The 22,254-nt window shown below is 46.1% G+C and overlaps 1 pseudogene; it reads left to right on the top strand.

Moving 5' to 3' along the window:
- The first annotated feature begins 17,767 nt into the window (after positions 1-17,767).
- LOC123171096 (pentatricopeptide repeat-containing protein At5g12100, mitochondrial-like) lies at positions 17,768-19,857 on the top strand (annotated as a pseudogene).
- Positions 19,858-22,254: the final 2,397 nt, after the last annotated feature.

Raw genomic sequence — 22,254 nt, 5'->3', positions numbered from 1 at the left:
TTCCTTAGTTAACTCATGCATTTTTAAAATCAATTCAGCACGTTCTTTAGCATCAAAATTAACCTTCTCTGAAGATGGAAGAGGCAACAAATCAATTGGTGCACGAGGTAGGAAACCATACACAATTTCAAAAGGACACATCTTAGTAGTAGAATGCAATGAATGATTATAAGCAAATTCAATATGAGGCAAGCATTCTTCCCACATTTTATTATTATTCTTCAAAACAGCCCTAAGCATAGTAGACAATGTTCTATTGACTACTTCAGTTTGTCCATCAGTTTGGGGGTGACAAGTAGTACTAAAAAGCAGTTTAGTCCCCAACTTAGCCCATAAACATCTCCAAAAGTGGCTAAGAAATTTAGTATCACGATCTGAAACAATAGTATTTGGCACACCATGCAAGCGAATAATTTCGCGAAAGTACAAATCAGCAACATTAACAGCATCATCGCTTTTATGACATCGTATAAAGTGTGCTATTTTCGAGAATCTATCCACGACAACAAATATGCTATCCCTCCCCTTCTTTGTTCGAGGTAAACCTAAAACAAAGTCCATGAGGATTGAGTCGTGACTTAGCTTTTTGACATGTAGTGCAGCGAGCAACAAAACGCTCAACAACCCGTCTCATCTTTGGCCAAAAGAAATCTGTAGCAAGTATATCCTCCGTCTTCTTCACGCCAAAGTGTCCCATTAGTCCTCCTCCATGCGCCTCCTGCAACAACAAAAGAGGAACGGAGCTAGCTGGAACGCATAGCTTCTTAGCACGAAACACAAATCCATCATTAACGACGAACTTGTTCCATGTTCTACCTTCTTTACAATTTTGCAATACATCTTGAAATTCAGCATCATGCACATATTGATCTTTGATGGTCTCCAAACCAAATATTTTAAAGTCAAGTTGTGAAAGCATAGTATAATGACGAGACAATGCATCAGCAATAACATTTTCTTTACCCTTCTTGTGTTTAATGACATAAGGGAAAGTCTCAATGAATTCAACCCATTTAGCATGTCTACGGTTCAGTTTTGCTTGACTTTTAATGTGTTTCAAAGATTCATGATCAGAATGTATAACAAATTCTTTGGGCCATAACTAATGTTGCCATGTTTCTAAAGTCCGAACAAGAGCATATAATTCTTTATCATAAGTAGAATAGTTTAGACTAGGCCCACTCAATTTTTCAGAAAAGTATGCAACAGGTTTGCCATCTTGTAATAACACACCTCCTAATCCAATTCCACTAGCATCACATTCAAGCTCAAAAGTCTTATTGAAATCAGGAAGTTGGAGTAAAGGAGCATGTGTCAACTTATCTTTCAATACCGTGAAGGCTTCTTCCTGTGCGGTACCCCAAACAAAAGGCACATCCTTCTTTGTAAGCTCGTTGAGAGGTGCAGCAATGGTGCTAAAATCTCTCACAAAACGCCTATAGAAACCAGCGAGTCCAAGAAAACTCCGCACTTGTGTGACCGTTTTGGGCTGCGGCCAACTCTCAATAGCTTCCATCGTGGCTTTATCAACTTCAATTCCCTGTGGAGTAACAACATAGCCAAGAAAAGATATTCGGTCGGTGCAAAAGGTGCACTTCCCAAGGTTACCAAACAAACGTGCATGACGTAGAGCAATAAAAACAGCACGTAAATGTTCCAAATGTTCTTCCAAAGATTTGCTATAAATCAGTATATCATCAAAATAGACTACCACAAATCGTCCAATGAAAGCACGTAAAACTTCGTTCATTAGTCTCATGAAAGTACTAGGTGCATTAGTTAACCCAAAAGGCACGACTAACCACTCATATAAACCAAACTTAGTTTTAAATGTTGTTTTCCATTCATCTCCCAATTTCATACGAATTTGATGGTATCCACTACGCAAATCAACTTTGGAGAATATTGTAGAGCCACTCAATTCATCAAGCATATCATCTAGCCTAGGAATAGGATGACGATAACGAATAGTAATATTATTAATGCCTCTACAATCAACACACATATGCGATGTACCAACCTTTTTCGGCACTAGAATAATAGGAACAGCACAAGGACTAAGGGATTCGCGAATATAACCTTTGTCGAGCAGCTCCTGTACTTGACGCATAATCTCCTTCGTCTCCTCTGGATTGGTACGGTATGGTGCACGGTTGGGTAGCGATGCACCGGGAATTAAGTCAATTTGATGCTCAATCCCTCGAATAGGTGGTAATCCCGGTGGCACGTCTTGTGGGAAGACGTCAGCGAACTCCTGCAAAATGTTAGTGACTGCAGGGGGCAAAGAGGAAGGCACGTCCTCGAATGAAAATAATGTCTCTTTGCACACAAAAGCATAGCAAACAGATTTGCTAAAAACTAGCTCATCAATATCAGATTTGGTGGCAAGTAAACATGCACTTTTCAATTTAATTTCAGAAGCAACACTAGATGGTTTATTATTAGGCTTCATTTGTTGCTCAAATTCTTTTGCCACAATCTGATTTTCACTCTTATTTTTCTCCTGTTCTGCTTTATTAGCTCTATGAATATCATCTTTCAAAATGGAATCCGGAGTCATAGGAAGCAAAGTAATATTTGTATCCTTATGAACAAGAGTATACTGATTGTTTCTACCATGGTGTACAGAATTTTTATCAAATTGCCATGGTCTACCAAGTAATAAGGAACATGCTTGCATAGGTACCACATCACAATCAACATAATCAGCATATGTAGAGATACTAAAATGCACCCGAACAGTACGTGTTACCTTAACCTTGCCGCTGTTGTTGAACCATTGGATGTAGTAAGGATGTGGATGTGGTCTTGTGGTGAGATAGCTTCTCCACCATCTCCATGCTAGCCAAGTTGTTGCAACTCCCTCCATCTATGATGACGCGAATAGAACGTTCCTTCACAACTCCCTTTGTATGGAACAAATTATGCCTCTGATTTTGCTCAGCTTGTGTAACCTGCACACTCAAAACACGTTGAGCAACTAAACATTCGTACCTGTTAGCATCTTCAGCAGCCATGTATTGCGTCTCATGATTAGAATCATCTCCACCATGTTCTTCATGTGTAATAAGAGCCAAAGTCTCCTCATCATAGTCACTAGCGGACTCATACCCACCATCCTCAGTAGCAATCATCACACGCTGAGATTTGCATTCTCTCGCAAAATGTCCTCTTCCCTTACAACGACGACAAATAATATCACTTGTGTGCCCTATTGACACCATGGAAGAAGAAGAGCTCTGTGCAGGCCCGGCAGGTGTGCTCTTGGCAGATAGTGGTGGTTGTGCCTGCTTTCTTGTATCACAGTTGGTGGTGGCACCTGAAGGAGGTGATGGTGCAGTGGAAGTAGATGATGCACGTGGTTTCCATGGTGAAGGTCGACCTACAGAAAAGTTAGTTCGCGCCAATGCCTGTCGATCCTGCACATCACGTTCAGCTTTACAAGCAAGATGGAATAAACGAGTGACATTATTATAATCCTTATACTCTAGAATGGTCTGAATCTCTCTATTTAATCCACCCATAAAACTTGCAAGCATAGCTTCATTCTCCTCAACAATACCACATCTAATCAAGCCAGTTTGTAATTCCTGATAATATTCTTCTACAGAATCTTTTCCTTATCTTAAGCGTTGCAATTTTTGAAGTAATTCACGTTGATAATATGGTGGAACCCAACGAGTACGCATAGCAGTTTTCAAAGCAGCCCAAGTAGCTGGAACAGGATATAATCTACAATGTTCAGACCACTAAACACATGCAAAGCTAGTGAAAGCACAAACAGCAGCAGGAACACGTCTCTCCTCAGGATATTGTAAACATGTAAATTGTTTTTCAGTTTCTAACTCCCAAGTAAGATATATATCAGGAACATATCTACCCTCAAATGGTGGAATATTCAATTTCAGTTTAGGGAGATGGCCATGATCTCGTACCTGAGGGGGAGCCCTAACATTGCCATTATTTGCATGTGGACGACCTGGTGGTTGTGGTGCTGGCGGTTGCACGTAGTTCTGATTTTGATCAACCTCATCCTCGTAATCTCCCGCATAATCATCCTCCTCCACATCAGCAGCAGGAGCAACAGAAGTATCAACAGCAGCACCAGCAGTTTGGCCAGGTTGAAGAGGGACACGGCTCGCTCGGCGGAGGGCTGTTTCCCGAGGTGGAGGTAGTAGTAGTAGTAGTAGTAGTAGTTGTTGTTGTTGTTGTTGTTGTTGTTGTTGTTGCAGAGGTGCAACTGGTGGTGGAAGACGCGCAAGCAGTTCATGAAATCTGTTATCAAGCTTTGTTTCAAACGTCTTCTCAAGGCCAGTGATCTTCTCCATGGCCTCTTCAAAATTGTCCAGCACATCTTGCACCTGTTCAGTCATCATTTGCTGAAACTTATCACAAAGCTCCTTGTTCGTTAAGTTCTCCCAGTCAATCTCGTCGGCTTGTGATCCTGGCATGGTTAGCAGTAATAAAAACACACAAAAATATGATCCTATAGACTACTAACAAGTGGTGGTGGTGGGTGTCACAAATCCGTCAAGCAAATCTCAAATTCTTACCAGTTCTTACCCAGCAGCAGGCGGTGATCGGCATCGATGTAGTCAAAACTCTCAAAGCTTGGATAGAGCGATTACCAGGGAGAGTCAAACGCACGATGTAGATGTATGTGGAGTCGGGAAGGCTTATAATATGGTAGCAAAAAGGGTCAGCAATAATCAATTCAGAGATGCAAAGTTGAATAAACGCTCAACGACGGTACTGTGCTGGTCCTAGGCTAGACCGTACTAGAGACACGAGCCTAGAACACTAACAAAATCATGGCACTGCACGTAAACAAGGGAGGAGCACACTCCGAATTTTTTTTCTTTTTTGACTTTTTTCCTCTTTTTTTTGCTCCGCAACAATTTTTTTTCGAAAAAGTCTACAAACGTCCTAAAAACTGCCTAGCCAGAATTTTCCAGACTTAGTTTTTTTTTAAACTGGAACTATTTTCCTTCTGCGGATGGCTCGGAAGTTGGGGAGTCCTATTCTATCACGACTCGGAGTATCGCGTGATCTGGAAATCGAGAACAAAGCAATAATTACTGGACTCGGACTGGTGGCGGAGATGAATCTGGTGTAAACTCGGACTGGTGGCGGATATTTGCAGGGCGATGGAACATGGACTAGTGGCGAATCTGTGATGCAGGTGGACTCGGATTAGCGTGATGGCGGTGGATATGTGGTATATGGTAGCGGCGATGACGATGGTGGTATATGGCAGCGGTGATGACGATGGTGCGGCGGCGGCGTGACAATTTGTGAACAGAACTTGAAACTCTAAAGTACTAGACGCTAGGACCAGCAACTTGACACGACGATGCAACCGCAAATTCAACAAAGCAAATACAGAAAAGATTATGCAAAGGCTCAGATTGGTTTGGATAAGATGAACTAACCCTAATTTTTTTTTTGGCTTTTTCGTGGACTATAGGTATGAAGAACAGACTCGATCTAAACTACGAAAAACTGTAAAATCTCACCGAGCAACCTGGAAATCTGATACCACTTGATAGAGGCAAAGGTGTCCCGTCTTTTGATGAGATGGTGGCTATCGTTTTGGAGGAAGTCGACTTTGACGATCCGACTACGAACGTGCGAGGACGTCGCACCTTAGCAATCGCTAAACCAACTCCGAGAGGTTATTGACCACGCCGGAGCACGATCAACCTGACAACAAAGGTCTGTTTCCTGCAGGCAAACGAAGAACAAGCAAGAAACTAAGATTGCAATCTGGATATTGTGAATATAAGAGGAAAGCTTTATTGATCAAGGTGGGGTTCTGTGACACCTTTGTCTGGTCGTTGAACACAAACGAAGTACGCGAAGTTGCAGCTATGGCGAACTTTTAATCTAAACAAAACCCAAAGTCTAAACGGTGCCCTAAGGGCTATATATATGGAGGAAGAGGGGGGAATTTCGTGGCCCTTGGGGAAGGGGTCCGAAACTAACCCTATCTCTTGTTTCCCCACACATACGGACTCTAAAAACAGCCTATACTTATGTATTTCGAAATTACATGGGCCTGGCCCAATAATAAGGTGACGCAGCACCTAGAATAGCCTCTGGACGAAATTTATGACGTGGCATCTTGTATATTTCGTCCAAGGCCTCATTCACTCCTTATGGTGGCTTCAAAGTCTTGAAATCATCACTTGTAACTCCGTTCTTGTTCCCCTTGCGCATGCCATCAACTCCATGCTTGTGCTTGCTCCAATGTTCATCCTTCTCCAAGCTAGGCCCTTCATTTGTAAGCAAAACAAAAGTATCCAATTTAGGCAGCATCATATTCTCATGAACATTAGAATCATTACCAAGAAACGAAAGTACCTAGTAATTTAATTGGCGTGCGCGAGCTCTAGTAATTGGTCCATTATATGTAACAGTAGGGGTTGTGGGTGTAGCAGTGGTATTGATGTCCTCATCACCAAGTGGGTGCTGCTAAGGAAGCCATACGCCAGGAAGGCATTATGATGGATCAGATGACAGTGGTTCGCGGCCAGCCAAGCTGCTTACGACGGCAGCTCAGCACTCCAAGCCAATGTCTAGGTTAGCTGATATCCGACTGGTCTTCTGGCTTGTCGCTTGTTCTGTTAGGATATGCTACCTGAAAACTTGTATCGTGCTTCTACTTGTCAGTCTGCATCTTGCATCTGTACACCCACTGGGTGTTTTAATTTCTTTCTGAATAGTTTTTCCACTTGAGTCGACTATGTTGTGTCGATTGAATCTTGAAATCAGTGGGGGCACGCTGAGTGCACCCACTGGGTGTAGTCCCCGAGGCCGCCGTAGAATGTTTGATTCGGCGGGGGTTTTTGAACGGAACTTATCCACTCGGTCTAAGCAGATCATGTCGAGTGGAACCTGAACCAGTGGGGGCACGCTGAGTGCACCCACTCGGTGTAGTCCCCGAGACCATAGTCGACTGCGAGCGGTCGGCTATGGTCTGAGAACAAGCTATATATATATATATATTTCGACTGGACGGACCAAATCAATTGAAAAGTCGAACCAGTGGGGGCACGCTGAGTGCACCCACTGGGTGTATTCCCCGAGACTACTGTTGAATGTTTGATTCGGCAGTAGTCTTAGAACTCTTTGAACTTGTTATTTTATTACTCGGAAGCAATCATACTTTGCGCCTGTCGACTGACTATCCTCTGACCACAGAAATCTTGTGAACTTGGACCTCTTGACTGTAGGGCAGTGTCCTTGGGTAGGGTACTTAGATCAGGTCTATTGCCCTACCCTAGGTACATGTCATCGTCACCGGTAACCCCCAAATCCACGGATCCTCATCCCCATTCCCGCACCCCCTTCTTGCATAGATGACGCTGTGGAAACGCTTTGTGAAGTTCCGTACAATGGCCACGTCCCCCCTCCACCGGAGTGCCGCCGCCTGTGCTGAGATCGCGGCCGCCTACGCCGAGAGTGCCGCCGCATCCGCATTGATCGCGGCCGCTTCACCCAAGAGGGCGTCTGTGGCAGCCGACAAGGAAGCTGCAGCAGCCGAGACAGCGGCTGCAAACGCCGAGAGCGCCGGAGCTGCCGTCCGTGCCGCCGATGTCGCCCTCGCCCGGGTCGAGGCCATCCACGCCAAGATCGAGGATGCACACGCCAAGATATTCCAGGCCACCTCGGACTACAGCATGCAACCCACGTCCGAAAAGGCGGTGGTGGCCATGGAGCACCTGCTTCCTCATGAGGTCGCCGAGCAGGAGCTGGTGATGCAGGAGGCGGCGGAGATCGAGGAGCGCCGGGAGGAGGAGTTGCGCATGGCCAAGGTCGAGGTAGAGAAGAGTCTGTCCGTCGAGGAATAGGCGGTGGAGTACCAACGCGAGCTCTGGCACAACCACTACTACGAGTACTACAACCTTGAGGGCGGCGCTGAGGACGAGGATGAGGATGAGGAAGAGGACGCGCTCGACTTCAGGAGGGGGGACGCGGAGTCAACCAACAGCGGCATGTCGCCAGGACATGTCATCGACGTCTCATCTCACACCGGCGATGCATAGGCCGGCGCGGCGGCCGATTTATTAAAATTATGCGTACTTAGGCTTTGTTTTTAATGCTGGTCTTTTGTTAGAGCAATTTTTAGGTCAACTGGCTCTGTTTAATTACTAAAATTGCTCGATTTAGTAACAGTGGTATGTTTGTTGTACGCTCATTTTTGTGCCCAAATTAGCAAGCGATGGTAAGTTATGCAATGACGTACCCGGGGAAATTTCCACCAAAATTTGAATTATCAAACTCATCCCATGTGCGTAAAGCAGAAGAGTCATTTGCGATGCACACAGTCGTTCAAAGTGAATGGTCCGGCAGCACCGCGCGCAAAGTTTCCCTCCACATTTCCAAAATTTTGGCCTACCGCCAAAATATCTACCCCCTTCCCCACCCCCTTTTCTCCCTGACCACAAGTCACATTTCCCCTGTTTCCTCCTTCCTTCCTAAGCTATAGCCGCTTCCTCGCTCTCGCCGTCTCGCATCCTACCGCCGGGGTCACCATGGTCTTCTTCAAAGACCTATCCAGCGGTTCCTCCTCAGGCGATGACTCCTTCACCACCCGGGTATGCCTCTCTTCTCTCTCTCGGGCTATGACTTGGAATGAAGGATTTTTACCCGGCGGTCGATTTGAGTCATTTCTTCCTCTTGTAGCTCCCTAGGACCATCAGTGGCAACGAATGGAGCAGGGTGGCTGAAGATCTATCTGCTCATTGTCACCATCAATCTCCATCCGTGAAGCTAGTTGCGTTTGAATCTGTGGACAGTGGGAGGAAGTTTCTGGCATGTGCAGAGAAGGTTAGACCCTCTTTCATTGTTACAAATCATTTGTTAGATGTGATTCACACACTCTCACGGTCCCAACCCATTCATACAACACCTTCAACCAAACGCATCCTAAGACAATGTCACAATTTGTACCTAGTATCTAAATTTTTTGCCATCTCATCAGCGGTGCCATTAGAAAATTATTTGGCACCGCTTCAGCAGTTTGTGCAGCCAACTTTGGTCCACACATCTGAGCAGCTAAGCAGTAAAATACTAAATCTTTATGGCACGAAGGAACTGGGCATCGGAGCAACTAGGTGCTCCGGAGTCCGGGTCCCTGATTTTTTTCCGCTGCATCGGCTCGCCAGTGCAGGGCACAGGTGCGAGATGTAGCAACAGTTGTCTTTACACCAGTTTTGGCATACATAGTGGACGGCCTTAGTGCTATTAGTTCTATGTTACTAAATTTGTGCATCTACACACCTGTTAGTATCAATTTGATGTCATCCAAACACTGTCACTATGATGTTGCAGTTATATTTACCTTCCTCATAAAATGTTCAGTTTGTTTTTATTGTACATGAATAAGAACTTGTAGCGTTGTTGTAGTTAATTACAGCTTCTGATGTTCTAGAATTTGGTTGTTGTCTCAGTAGCAATTAATTCATTTGCACATTGATCTTTTTGAGAATATATGTCATAATTAAAATGTTTCCTCAGTTTTTCAAAATAAGCACTGGTGATTTTCTATGTTGCTATAAACCCATTTCCCCTACAATTGTTACTGATCTAGTTTTAAATATTACAGGATGAACGAAGTGTTCTTGCTTGGAGTGGGTTGATCAAGAGTGGCCACAGTCTTTGGAGATGTGCCTAGCGAAGCTCTGGAGCATGTATGAGGAAGAGAACAGACGTACGCTTAGAGAAAGTGTTGTCAACGCTGAAGAATATTTGAAGATGCGGGATAAAAAGAGGAAGGTGGAGAATGAGCTCAGATTTTTTAAATCAGACTATGCTAAGATGGTGTTGGCGAAGGAGGAGGCACTTTCCCAGTTGGCCAGTGCAAAACAGGTTCTTACTAAACTGAAAGCAAAGGTGGATAAGACGAGCCTGGACGATCTCAATTAGGGAAATGAATATATTGTTCTAATATTGTTCTTATGAAGTTGAACTAGCTATATGTTGTACTGTGCTGTTTTCATGTAGCTATCATACTGTGATGTTATAATATATTTATGTGCCCGATATGAAATTGGCAAACAACTGTTTGATATGAAATGTGAATCTGCGTAATACTAGAATTATTATTGTAAACTAAATGTTTCATGGAACTTTGCAAACGGTTCTAGCAGTAAAAGCGCTTGTGATGGATAGCCCAATGCCACACAGTTTTCTTCATCAAATCGTGTGTGATGTAGTTGATAAAAGCAAACAGTTAACCAAGGCAGAGCGTGTGTGATAGTTACACCTTTCACACATGAGCCTACACATAAAACTGTGTGGGATGTACATACGAACGGAGACGTTTACCCTGGATTGACTGTGTGGGATGTACATAAGAACGGAAACGTATTCCTTGGATTGACTGTCAGTGATATACATACGAATGGAAATGTTTTCCCTGGATTGACTGTGTGCGATGTACATAAGAACGGAAACGTATTCCTTGGATTGACTGTGTGTGATATACATACGAACGGAAATGTTTTCTGGGATTCACCGTGTGGGATATACATACGAACGGAAATGATGGGGTTTCGATGCCTTGCCCGATCGCACACGGCCCCAGCCTGTGTCCTAGGAGGGCCTATCCCCGACCATTTCTGGCTCGTGTGGGAAGGACCCACCTATCGCCCACACTCACTTGGTGACAGTTCCAAATGTCATCGTAGAAAGGAGTTAAAAACCGTTTGTATAGCACCGACGCGTACTAGTGTGAGCACATATTACAATGCGAGGCCTGTGAGTCTCGTGTGAACATTTCGAACAGATCGGCTCTTACTACTGTGCACATCATGATCCTTATTCTACGTTCTCAGTGTTTACAAGTTACTAACAGTTCCTTATTTCTGTTCGCTCAGTGTTTACAAGTTACTGATCGATCACTAGCTAGCCTACTAATGCGCTCCTGGCAGTTCTAGTTCCGACGCAAGATCGGAAGTGGCATTTTTTTTGAATAAAAATGCCTACCTCTAAAGAAACTGACATGCTGTTCTGAAGAAAATGCCATGCGAATCTGAAGAAACTGCCAGCAAAAACGTTCGCAAATGCCTTATCGCCCAGCGAACGTTCATACGCTATTGCGATCCTACACATACACCATCCGACCGACTCGATCCTACGCGAATAACCAGCGGATCACACACGTACCTCATCTGGCTGAATCGAGCGCACTAGTTTGACCGTCATGCCAACGTGCGACCCAACACGGACGGACGCACCACTGACGCGACGGGACGGGACGGGACGGCACAGTCATAATTTCAGTTTTTCTAGTTTTCCACGGCAAGCTGGCGTGCTAAGCCACGCCTGCTTATGCATTGAATTCCGATGACCACGATGACCGTCGCTTTTCCCGTGACACGCTAGTTCACCTACCTTCCGCCTATAATTACTGGTTCCCGGCATTCTCCGGTGGCACCATCACCCAAATCGCCCTATCCTCATAAGCCCCCACCGGCCCGATGTCGCTCGTCACTTATCCTCGCTCCCGCCACCTCCGCCATGCCCCCGCCCATTCGCAATAGGCGACACCGGAGGCGGTCACCGCCGGAACTAGTGTTCGGTTTTTCACCGGAAGGCAGACGGAGGGAGGAGGCATTCTATCGATCTTTAGATGGCAATGCGGAGTATGAGGACTTGTTGGAGCGCGACCGCCTGGCGGAGGAGCAGTGTATCGCCGATTTGCACCGCTAGAGGGGCATGGAGCAGCAGAGCACCGATGCTCTAAGTCATGAGCAGAGCGCCCACAACTGGGCCGACTACATGGAGGCCGGCGCCCGACAAATAGCCCCGGAGGCTGTCAGGCATGCACGCGTTCGCTACACCGAATTTTACTACCAGCTCGTCAAGTGGGTTTCCCTCTTAGAAGCCGAAGCTTCGGTGCACCACGCCGGCATGGAAAGGGCCAACGCGTGCGAGCAATGCGCCCTATCGCACCTCTGGCAAGTCCAAGGCGAGGCGGAGGACGTCGGTGCCGGCGTTTAGCTTGTACCACAGATGGCGGCTGGCATCATCTAGTTAGCTAAGAGTAAGTTAGTACTTGTACACTACTAGAGTATTAGTGGGAGTATATTGTTAACTTGGCTATGATGGTTGTCAACGTGGAAGTTCAGTACTCTATATCTGGATGAGACCTGTTACTTTGCGCTGAATGTTGAACTTTCCGTTTGAACATATGGAATGGGCTGTTAGTTTTTTTAAATGAGTTGTATTTGTCCGCCACGGATTTAGAGGCTGACTTGTGGGCCTACCAGGTTGACGCGTACACAATCAGGACATGATTTTACGTGGAGAGGATGACAGCAGGGACCCAGCAAGGTCATGGTAGTACGCAAGCAAGTGGCTCCTTATTTCAAGCAAAAACAAAATGGTTCCTCCTAATGGATTTCTGACATCTGGGTCCGATTCCATTGTCAATGTAGTCAATAAATGAGAGAACTGCACAACGAGTGGCTTACACCAGGGACCCAGCAGCTCGCCCAGTTATTTTTGTTTTTGAGACAGAAGCAGGGTGTCAACTGGGCTGTGCGGGCCACTCTGGCCTGTCTAGACAGCCTTTTCTTTTATGTTTACCACAAGACCAGCCCAGTAGTTTTTTTTCTTTCTTAAAATGGCTAGCCCAGTTTTTTCGTGCATTGTCAAGTAGGTCGCTTCGTCAGCCATGTTGGGCTGCAAATCTTTCAAGATGTGGAGAGCTTCAGTCAGCTGGCCCAGAAAATGGGCTATCAGTACTGAGAAATGGGTTGTACATTTTTAAAACACATCAAACCGACAATTAGTTTCAATTTTTTTTTCATTTCAAGATTTTAAATTCCAATGATTTTTATGCGTGGACAATTTGTTGGATTTTATATTGATATAAATTTATTTTTTAAATTAGTTTGAATGTGACTCGAAATTTCGGGATTAAAAATAGTTCGGACCGCACCGGAATATGCAAAATTTCGTATAATTTTTAACCATGGCCACAATATGGGTTGTAATGCTAACAAAAAGAATATGGGCTCCAAAAAAACCTATTAGAAAATGGGCTGTAAATTATTAGAAATAATGGCAGACGGTTGTATGCTGTTTTCCATAGATTTGACGTTGACTTGTGCGCCTACTATAGTTTGACGCTACGCTTTCCTAAAAAAAAGGTTGACGCACACGCAACGCCGTGTCAACTTAGTCAACACACGAGAGAAGTGACTGTTGGATGTCCATCCAACGGCCATCGTGCTTCTTCAATCTCTACTCTTCCTGCTCCAGCCGCTCAAACAAGCGCCGGCAGGACTGCCTGCTCCCTCCTCTCGTGGCCGGCTGCGCTGCCGCGCAGGCCTTACCGCCCCACCCTACTCCCATCGCTGGCCTGGCCATCCCTCTACTCACCCACACCTGTTGTTATTCTCCAGCGATGGTAGACGAACCAGTAAACCCTCGTACTCCCCTACGCATGGCAAACAACTGCCGATTCTTCCCTGGATCTCTGTCGTTCCCTTCCTAGGCCTCGCCGTCGTCCACCACCCTAGAGCTCTCGGCGCGGCGTGGTCAACATGGTCAACGAATGACATCCATCGGAAGAGGACTGTACATGGAGAGGCTGACAGCTGGGTCCACGGCTGCACGCAAGGAAATTCTTCCTTATTACGCGCAAAATAATGATTCCTCCACCTGACAGCTGGGACCCACTGGAAGGGCCTTTGTATTTTGCGAAAAAACATTCCTCTCGCTGACAGCTCAGACCCATCAGCTATATCCTCGCACGCAAGTAAGTGCCTCCTTATTACGTACAAAAAAATGAATACTCCCCCTGCTAGCTAGGACCCGCCATAGTGGGAGGCTGACTTGTGGGCCTACTAAGTTGACGCGGACGGAGGCTTTGTCATCTTAGTCAATATGAACGATTCTAGCTCCAGTGACCGTACGATGTCCATCCAACGGCTGTAGTGCTTCTTCAACCTCTGGTCTTCTTGCTCCAGCCGCCCAAACCAGCGCCGGTCATGTCGCCTGCTCCTTCCTCCGGTGGCCGGCTGTGCTGCCGCGAAGGCCTCATCACCCCCTACTACTCCCACCGCTGGCCAGGTCATCCCTCTACTCACCCACACCCCCTGTTATTCTGCGGCGACGGCGGCCTCACACTGCAGCCGAACTAGTCAACCCTTGTACTCCTCTCCGCGTGGGCATCCACTACCGCGTCTACCCCAGCTCCGCGTCGTCCCCTTCCTAGGCCTCGCCATCGTCCACCGCCTTGGTGCTCTCGGCGCGGCGTGGTCAATGTGGTCAAGGAATGACTTCCATCGGAAGAGTACTATACGTGGAGAGGCTGACAGTTGGGTCCACAGCCGCAGCAACGAAGTGCCTCCTTATTACACGCAAAATAATGATTCCCCACCTGACAGCAGGGACCCACCGGACGGGCCACCGTATTTCGTGGAAAAAACGTTTCCCCCTGAGTGCTGGGATCCACCAGCTACATCTTCGCACACAAGGAAGTTCCTCCTTATCCTCCCTGACAGTCGGGACCCACCTGGTCGAAGCGTACGTAGCGTTGTCATTCTGGTCGGGAACGTGTACGTACATACGATTGGTCTGTCCGCAGGCTGCAGCGATGAACCATGGCCGAGTAAGGAAGGGCACGTGTCATAGTAGAGGCGGGAACGTAGCATGTACATGTACGTACAACCAGGGTGCAAGAAAGTAAATACGACCACATACGTACATACGGGCGGGGTCTCCAACGCCTACTCGCGCATACACACGGCCATAGCTCGTGTACACGGAGAGGCAGCGACGGCGTCCTATTCATCGGCAGCCAACCGGCTGGGTCGGAAAGGAGAAACTGCATCGTCGTGTTCATCGGGAGGCAACGGAATGCGTCGTGTTCATCGGGAGCCAACCGGTTTGGACAGAACAACCGAAACGAGGCCTAGCGTACCGGAGAACGGAGGAAACGGCCTTGTATTCGACCACCTATGGTCGAAACGGGATCTTGTTCACCGGGAGGGGTGTGGCGTATTGCAAAACGGAGGAAACGGACTTCTCTTCGACCTCCTACGGTCGAAACGGGGTCATGTTGATCAGGAGGGGTGTGGCGTACCGCAAAATGGACTTCTTTTCGACCTCCTACGGTCGAAACGGGGGTCATGTTCATCGGGAGGGGTGTGGCGTACCGCAAAACGAAACTCCACGGGCTACTTTTCATCCACCGTCTACTGCCTCGCTCCAGCCTCCACTGGTTACTGTTCATCCACCGTCGACCTCCTCCAGCCTCCACCAACGACTGTTCATCCACGGCGTCTCCCTCCTGCCTCCATGAGCTACTGTTCATCCACGGGCTCCCGTTCATCCAGCCTCCAACGCTCCTCCACCGGCTACTGTTCAACCAGCCCTCTCCACGGGGTCCTGGTCAACCACCCCTCCACGGACTACTGTTTATCCAGCCCTCCGCCAGCTACTGATCAACCAGCCCTCCACCGGCTGCTGTTTATCCAGGCCTCTACGGGGACCAGTTCATCCAACCCCAACCGGATCGATCGTGCTCTTGTTCATCCAGCGGCAATGGCCTCTACTACCACGGGGTCATGTTCATCCAGCCCCCACCAGGAACTATTCATCCAACCCCCCAACAATGCTCACTATTCATCAAGAGGCAGCATGTTCGATCGACTTCAGTTAGCAGTAATAGCGAAGGAATCGCTCGATCGGGTTCAGTTAACAGCCAGGCATCGATCGATCGCTCGGGTTCAGTAACTCTTAGCCTGCAGTGCAGTCGCTCGAGTTCAGTAGGCGAACGCCACACTCGGGTTCAGTTAGAGCCCAACGCCTCGCACCCACGCACGTGCGGGTACAAGAGAAACGCGCATCGCTCGGCCCCGACCACCCACCGTAACCGGGAACTCCCCGATATTTTCCTCGCCCTGGCTTGAACGATGGTTTTTTCCGTCATGGACGGCCCAAAGAATGTCATGCAGCTGCGTCTCTGGCCCGCCCAGGACGAAAAGCCCATTTTCTGTCATGATTTTTTGTCATAGAAGTAGGAGCCCATCACATCTATGATGATAACGAGTTTTGTCACAATTATCGTCATAGAAGTGTTGTAAGCATGACAGAAAAAAAATTGTTTGGCCCAAAATGTCACGGATGTGTCCTTTTTTTGGTGTGGTTGCTGTGTGAAATGACAGTTCGCGTGCCAGCAGTCCGCTGCGCAGGCTCACCGGGAGGCGCGCCAGCCCTTTGACCACCTCCCACCTCACTCGCACTGCTCCATATTAATGGCGCACCTAATCCGCTGGTCATAATAGGCGGGCGCACACCCCGTCCACAGTTGTCACCGCCACATAGAGTGTATTAGGATTTTGCCGAAGCGCACCATCGGTGGTAGTGGCGACGCCGGGGCTGGTGAAGCACCCGCGCAACGCATGAAGCTGGGCGCAGAGGTTGCTATCGCCGCCAACGAGGTCTCGTGCGGGCAGTAGCGTGACCTTGATTTCGTCGCCGTCGTCGTGCCTCCCTAGCCAGAGCCGGAGATCCACAGCTACTCCGGCAACGACACCGACTCCGACGGAAAATCGGTAAGTCCCCCACCCCTTGTTGGGAAGAGAAACCCTTAGTTATGTTCACCCAGTCCATGAAATCAGAGTAAGATTTGTTAGATCCGTTCTCCGGTGTGCTGAAGATATCTCAGAAGAATCGGGTTTTCATTCAAGACCCGTTCGTTCTATTTCGTGGTTGTTACCTCATTCAAGGTAGGCATCATGTTATCACGGTGTGAGGTTTTTCATCGCATGTGTGTGGTAATTTATGATGGGCTACTTGGAGCACCCAGGATTAAATCTTTTCGAAAGTCGTCCCCGCAGTTATGTGGTGACTTGGAAATTTATAATATCCGTTTGTAGAGAATTTGGCACGAAACCCAAAATAGAATACACCACGTGTGCGTAACCATGATCGTCGCTTTTCGAGGGAGTTCGGGAAGAGAAAACACAATGGTTCAACAACAGCGGCAAGGTTAAGGTAAAATGTACTATTCGTGTGCATTTTAGTATAGCTACATATGCTAATTATGTTGATTGTGATGTGGTACCCTTGCAAGCATAAAAATGTGTACACGATTGTAAAAAGAATCAGTATACTTTTGTTTATAAGGATAACCATATTACTTTGCTTCCTATGTCTCCTGAACACATTTTGAAAGATGATCTTACTAGAGTTAGTAAAGCAAAATAAAAGTGAAAATCAAATTGTGGCAAAAGAATTTGGGCCTTTACCTTTCCCCTGTGGGTAGGGAAAATCGTGATTGAAATAGCGGACATGAAACTATTGAACTTACTATGCGCTTTTCTTTTGTCGAAATGAAATCGTAGAACATAATGTGATACAATAAGATAGAATGCAATAAAAATAGAAACGAGGATAGCAAATGGGTTACCTACTCTTGAGGGTCAAAGCAAGCCCTTTAATTCAATTTTTTTACATTAAAATTATTTATATTAAAGAATGAATAAAATCTTTTCGAATAGGATTTGAATCTATGACCAGTGAGTTAACAGCCGACCACTCTACCATCGAGGAACAAGGGGGATTCGGCATTAGGGTTAGTGCGGCTGTAGATGATCTTACCATCCTGAAATTACAAATTCAAGTGAACGATTTGCTGCTCGGAGGGGGTGGGGGATCGAATTGAACCTCCGGTGAAGGCGCTGATGATTTTCGGGGAAGCGGTACAAGGAGAACGGGGTTGTCGTCGAAAGATGGAGAAGAAATGCATCGCTTACTCCTGCGCTGTTTCCTTTGCTCCTCTTCCTCCACCACTCCCGCCGCTGGCGCTGGTTTCATCCGCGAGCTCGCCACCCTCGTCGCTGCTTGCCACTTCCACACCTCCGTCGGCCTGGCGAAATCACTCCTACTCTACTCCCAGCCGCCAGCCACCTCCGTCCCCGACCTCTACCACGCCCTTGTCTCCACTTCCGCCGCCTCCCAGGTCGACCCGCATCCCCCATCCTTCCTCTCTAACGCCGCCTCCGCGCTCATCGTTGATTCCGCGCTACTCGCCCTCCCAGATGGCGCACTTTGGTTACTATCCCTCCTCGCCGACGCCCGCGCAAATCTGCCATCCCTCTCCTCCTATAACCTCCTCCGTGAGTTCCTCCTCTCCCTCGACCGCCACGCCGATGTGGGCCGGGCGTTCGACCTCCTAAATGCCCCTGGGGCACGCCCCGACACCTTCACATGGAACAAGGCCATCCAAGTGTGCGTCGTGTTAGGTGATGTCGACAAGGCTGTCCTGATGCTTCATCGGATGGATTGTGAAGGTCACAGCGCCCCGGCGCCCACGCCTTCTCATACAATGTGGTCATCGCTGGACTGTGGAGAGCAGGAAGGGGTAGTGATGTTGTCGACGTGTTTGATGAAATGGCAAAGAGGGTTGTGCTGCCAAGTCATATCACGTACAATACGATGATTGATGGACACATCAAGATAGGGGACCTAGAGGCTTGTTTTAGGCCGCGGGATCAGATGTTGCATCATGGCATGAAGTCGAATATGATCACTTACAATATGCTCCTGTCAGGGCCATGCCATGCTGGCAGGATAGGCGAGATGACCGTTGTGTTGTATGAAATGATGTCATGGAAGATGGTGCTGGATGGTTTCATATATAGCATTCGATTTGATGGTCATTCCAGAGTTGGAGACTCGTAGGCAATGCTTTCCTTGTTTGAGGAGTCTGTGAAGAAGGGTGTGAGGATTGGGGCTTACACTTTAAGTATTTTGCTGAATGGTCTTTGCAACGATGGCAAAATTTCAAATGCAGAAGAGGTATTGCAGACTTTTGTAAATGCAGGACAACTCCCAACAAGGGTTATCTACAACACTGTAATCAATGGGTACTGTCAGATTGGAGAGCTTGAAGGGGCCTTTCTCAACCTTTCAGAACATGAAATCACGCCTTGTTAGTCCAAATCACATCACCTATAATGCACTAATAAACGGTTTGGGTAAGGCTGAAAGGATCACAGAAGCACATGCTTTGGTCAAAGAGAGGGAGAAAAATGGAGCAAGTCCTAGTGTGGAAACTTTCAATATGCTTATTGATGGTTATGGAAGGGATGGGCAGCTTGAAAAAAATTTCATTCTACTTTCTGATATGCGAGAGAAGGGGGTAAAGCCAAATGTAGTCTCCTATGGTTTTATTGTCAATGCCTTTTGCAAGAATGGGAAAATCCCGGAAGCAGTAGCTATTTTGGATGATATGTTCCATAAAGATGTTTTACCAAGTGCACAGGTGTACAATGCTATCATAGATGCATATATAGACTGTGATGCCACTGAACAGGCTTTTACTCTAGCTGAGAAGATGAAGACTAGTGGGGTAAAGTTACATGCAATTTGCTGATGAAAGGCCTATGCAAGCAGTCTCGGATATCTGAAACAAAGGAACTAATTCACAGCTTAAGAAATCATGGATTAACTCCTGATGTTGTCGGCTATAATACTCTAATATCAGCATATTGCGACAGGAGCAACACTGATAGAGCCTTGGAGCTTCGGAAAGAAATGTGCAAGTGTGGCATCAAACCCTCATTTAGAACATATCATATTATTTTGAGTGAGTTGGGTGATGCAAGAAGAATACATGAGATGGAAAATATGTATAAATAAATGTTGGACAAGGATGTTGTTGCTTGCAGTGATATTTCTGATATCATGGTTGTGGCCTATGTAAAATGTGGGGAAGGATCTAAGGTAGAAGCTCTGAGGAAGGATTTAGCGGAGAAAGGGATATCAATTGATTATGACACATCCGTGACTTACTATGAGTTGAATACAAGTATAGTGAGTCCAGTTTGAAAATGTTGAATTTGCTGGTCAGTAACTGAATTGTCAGAAGTATTTCTTTTGCTTACCTATTGAGTCTTCAGAATGAATAGCCATTTATTACACATCCTTTATAACACTATGCTCCCTAGTTTTAAAGAGGTTACATTCAATTGAGGTCTTCAATTGGAACTGGGTCATCTAAATTTGACCGGAGTAATAATTTCTCAAAGCTCTCTCATTCAATTATTCTATACTATACACTATGCTTCCTAATTTTTAAGACCTTGCAATTAATTGAGGACTCCAATTTAAAATTAGGTCATTCGATTTTAATCGGGTCAAAAATTTCACAAGGGGCTCTCTTATTCAATTCTTTTAATTCACTATGCTCCCTAATTTTGGAGCCTATAAAAACAAATCAATCTCGTGCACCCTCTTACCACCTAGAAAAAAGACATCATACGACACTGTAGTACCAATATAGTATACGCCGCAACCGTTGCAGAAATTTCCCCATATAAATATGGGTTGATTAGCGGATAATATAAAATCACGCTATAAAAGTCCGACCAAAACACCACATTAAATAAATAAAATTAAAACAGACTCCATCATCTCCCTCACTCGGTAAACTAAATAGCGCCCCAATTCCAAAATATAAGGTGCATTTGTTTTCTGGAAAGTCAAATTTATTTAACTTGACCAAGTTCGGAGCAAAAAATATCGACATCCAAAATACTAAAGAAGATAATTTATATAAATTCATTTCATGATGAATCTAATGATATCGTTTTATGTTATGGATTTTGATATACTTCTCTACTAATTTGATCAAACTTAAAGAGATTTGACTTTTCAAAGGATTAATACACCTTCTTTTTTTAAACATGCTGAGTAAAAAAATTAGGAAAACTCAATAACGCCAACGGCACAGCAAAGCGCACCCAACCCTTCTAGTACAACACTAACTATGAGTTGTTGTTACTGCTAATGAGGGAACCTCCACCTGGTAGCCTCACGGTGACATACGGCTCATCGAGAAGCTCAGACCTGAAGATGCAATGGTTCATGAGCACCAAAAACTAGGTGCCTTGCAACTTGGATGTGATCCATGATCGCAATGCAAAGTCGCTAATCCATCGGTGGTACACCATTTCAAATGCCATAGTGAAGTATTGTGGTGCAATTGTACAAATGGAAAGCATGTGGCTGGTGGTCGCGTCAATTATGGAGATCATAAGTTTTACTTCTTGTTGCACTATGTGTTGGTCAATTCTATGATTTACTCAATGTTGCAACTTAATGATCGCATCATTCTATAGTTTAGACACATTGCCCTGATGTATCAAAGGACGGAGGGCAAGCCCTTCACATTAACGCATTGTTGTATGAAGCTCAAGGAGCAACCCATTTAGGTGAACGTCAATGAAGAAGTTGAAACTCGAGTAGAGAAAGCTCGAGATGAAGGCTGCTTTTGTGGAGTATGATTAAATTTGGGACCAATGAAAAATTTATGGAACACGACATTTTTATTAGGATCTACATATAGTTGAATATTATCGATCGATGACTTAAAGTGAGGTTGCACGACGACATTTGTTTAGTAGTATTTTCTCTTAAAAACTAACATTAAATATATCAAGTCGGATGACAGCTATTACGAATGCAGCCACGACCTTTCTCCAAGAAAAAAAGCTTATGGTTCCTCTGCCTTCCGCCTACGCCGTCATCAGTATGCCTCGTTGTAACGCCCCGAGACCGATGCGCCAGATGTCTTCAAGTTATTCGCCGTCGTTGCCATGCCATCTGCTTGTGTGTTGTACTTTGCCATGTCATCATGTGCATTTCATCCGCATATTTTTTAAAACTTGCATCCGTTCATAGTTGCCGGCTACTCCCAGTTCTCTCTGTTGTCCGTTCCGAGACCAATACACACTCTTGCGCGCCCGCTGATAGAGGCAAATGTGTCCCGTCTTTCGATGAGATGGTGGCTATCATTTTGGAGGAAGTCGACTTTGACGATCCGACTATGAACGTGCGAGGACGTCGCGCCTTAGCAATCGCTAAACCAACTCCGAGAGGTTATTGACCATGCCGGAGCACGATCAACCTGACCACGAAGGTCTGTTTCCTGCAAGCAAACGAAGAACAGGCAAGAAACTAAGATTGCAATCTGGATATTATGAATATAAGAGGAAAGCTTTATTGATCAAGGTGGGGTTCTGTGACGCCTTTATCTGGTCGTTGAACACAAACGAAGTACGCGAAGTTGCAGCTATGGCAAACTTTTAATCTAAACAAAACCCAAAGTCTAAACGGTGCCCTAAGGGCTGTATATATGGAGGAAGGGGGGGGGGATTTCGTGGCCCTTGGGGAAGGGGTCCGAAACCAACCCTATCTCTTGTTTCCCCACACATACGGACTCTA

This window comes from Triticum aestivum, chromosome 7D, assembly GCF_018294505.1.
Source record: "Triticum aestivum cultivar Chinese Spring chromosome 7D, IWGSC CS RefSeq v2.1, whole genome shotgun sequence".
Classification (NCBI taxonomy): domain Eukaryota; kingdom Viridiplantae; phylum Streptophyta; class Magnoliopsida; order Poales; family Poaceae; genus Triticum; species Triticum aestivum.
Note: the sequence above shows the minus strand (reverse complement) of the source record. Positions and strands in the feature narration are given on the sequence as shown.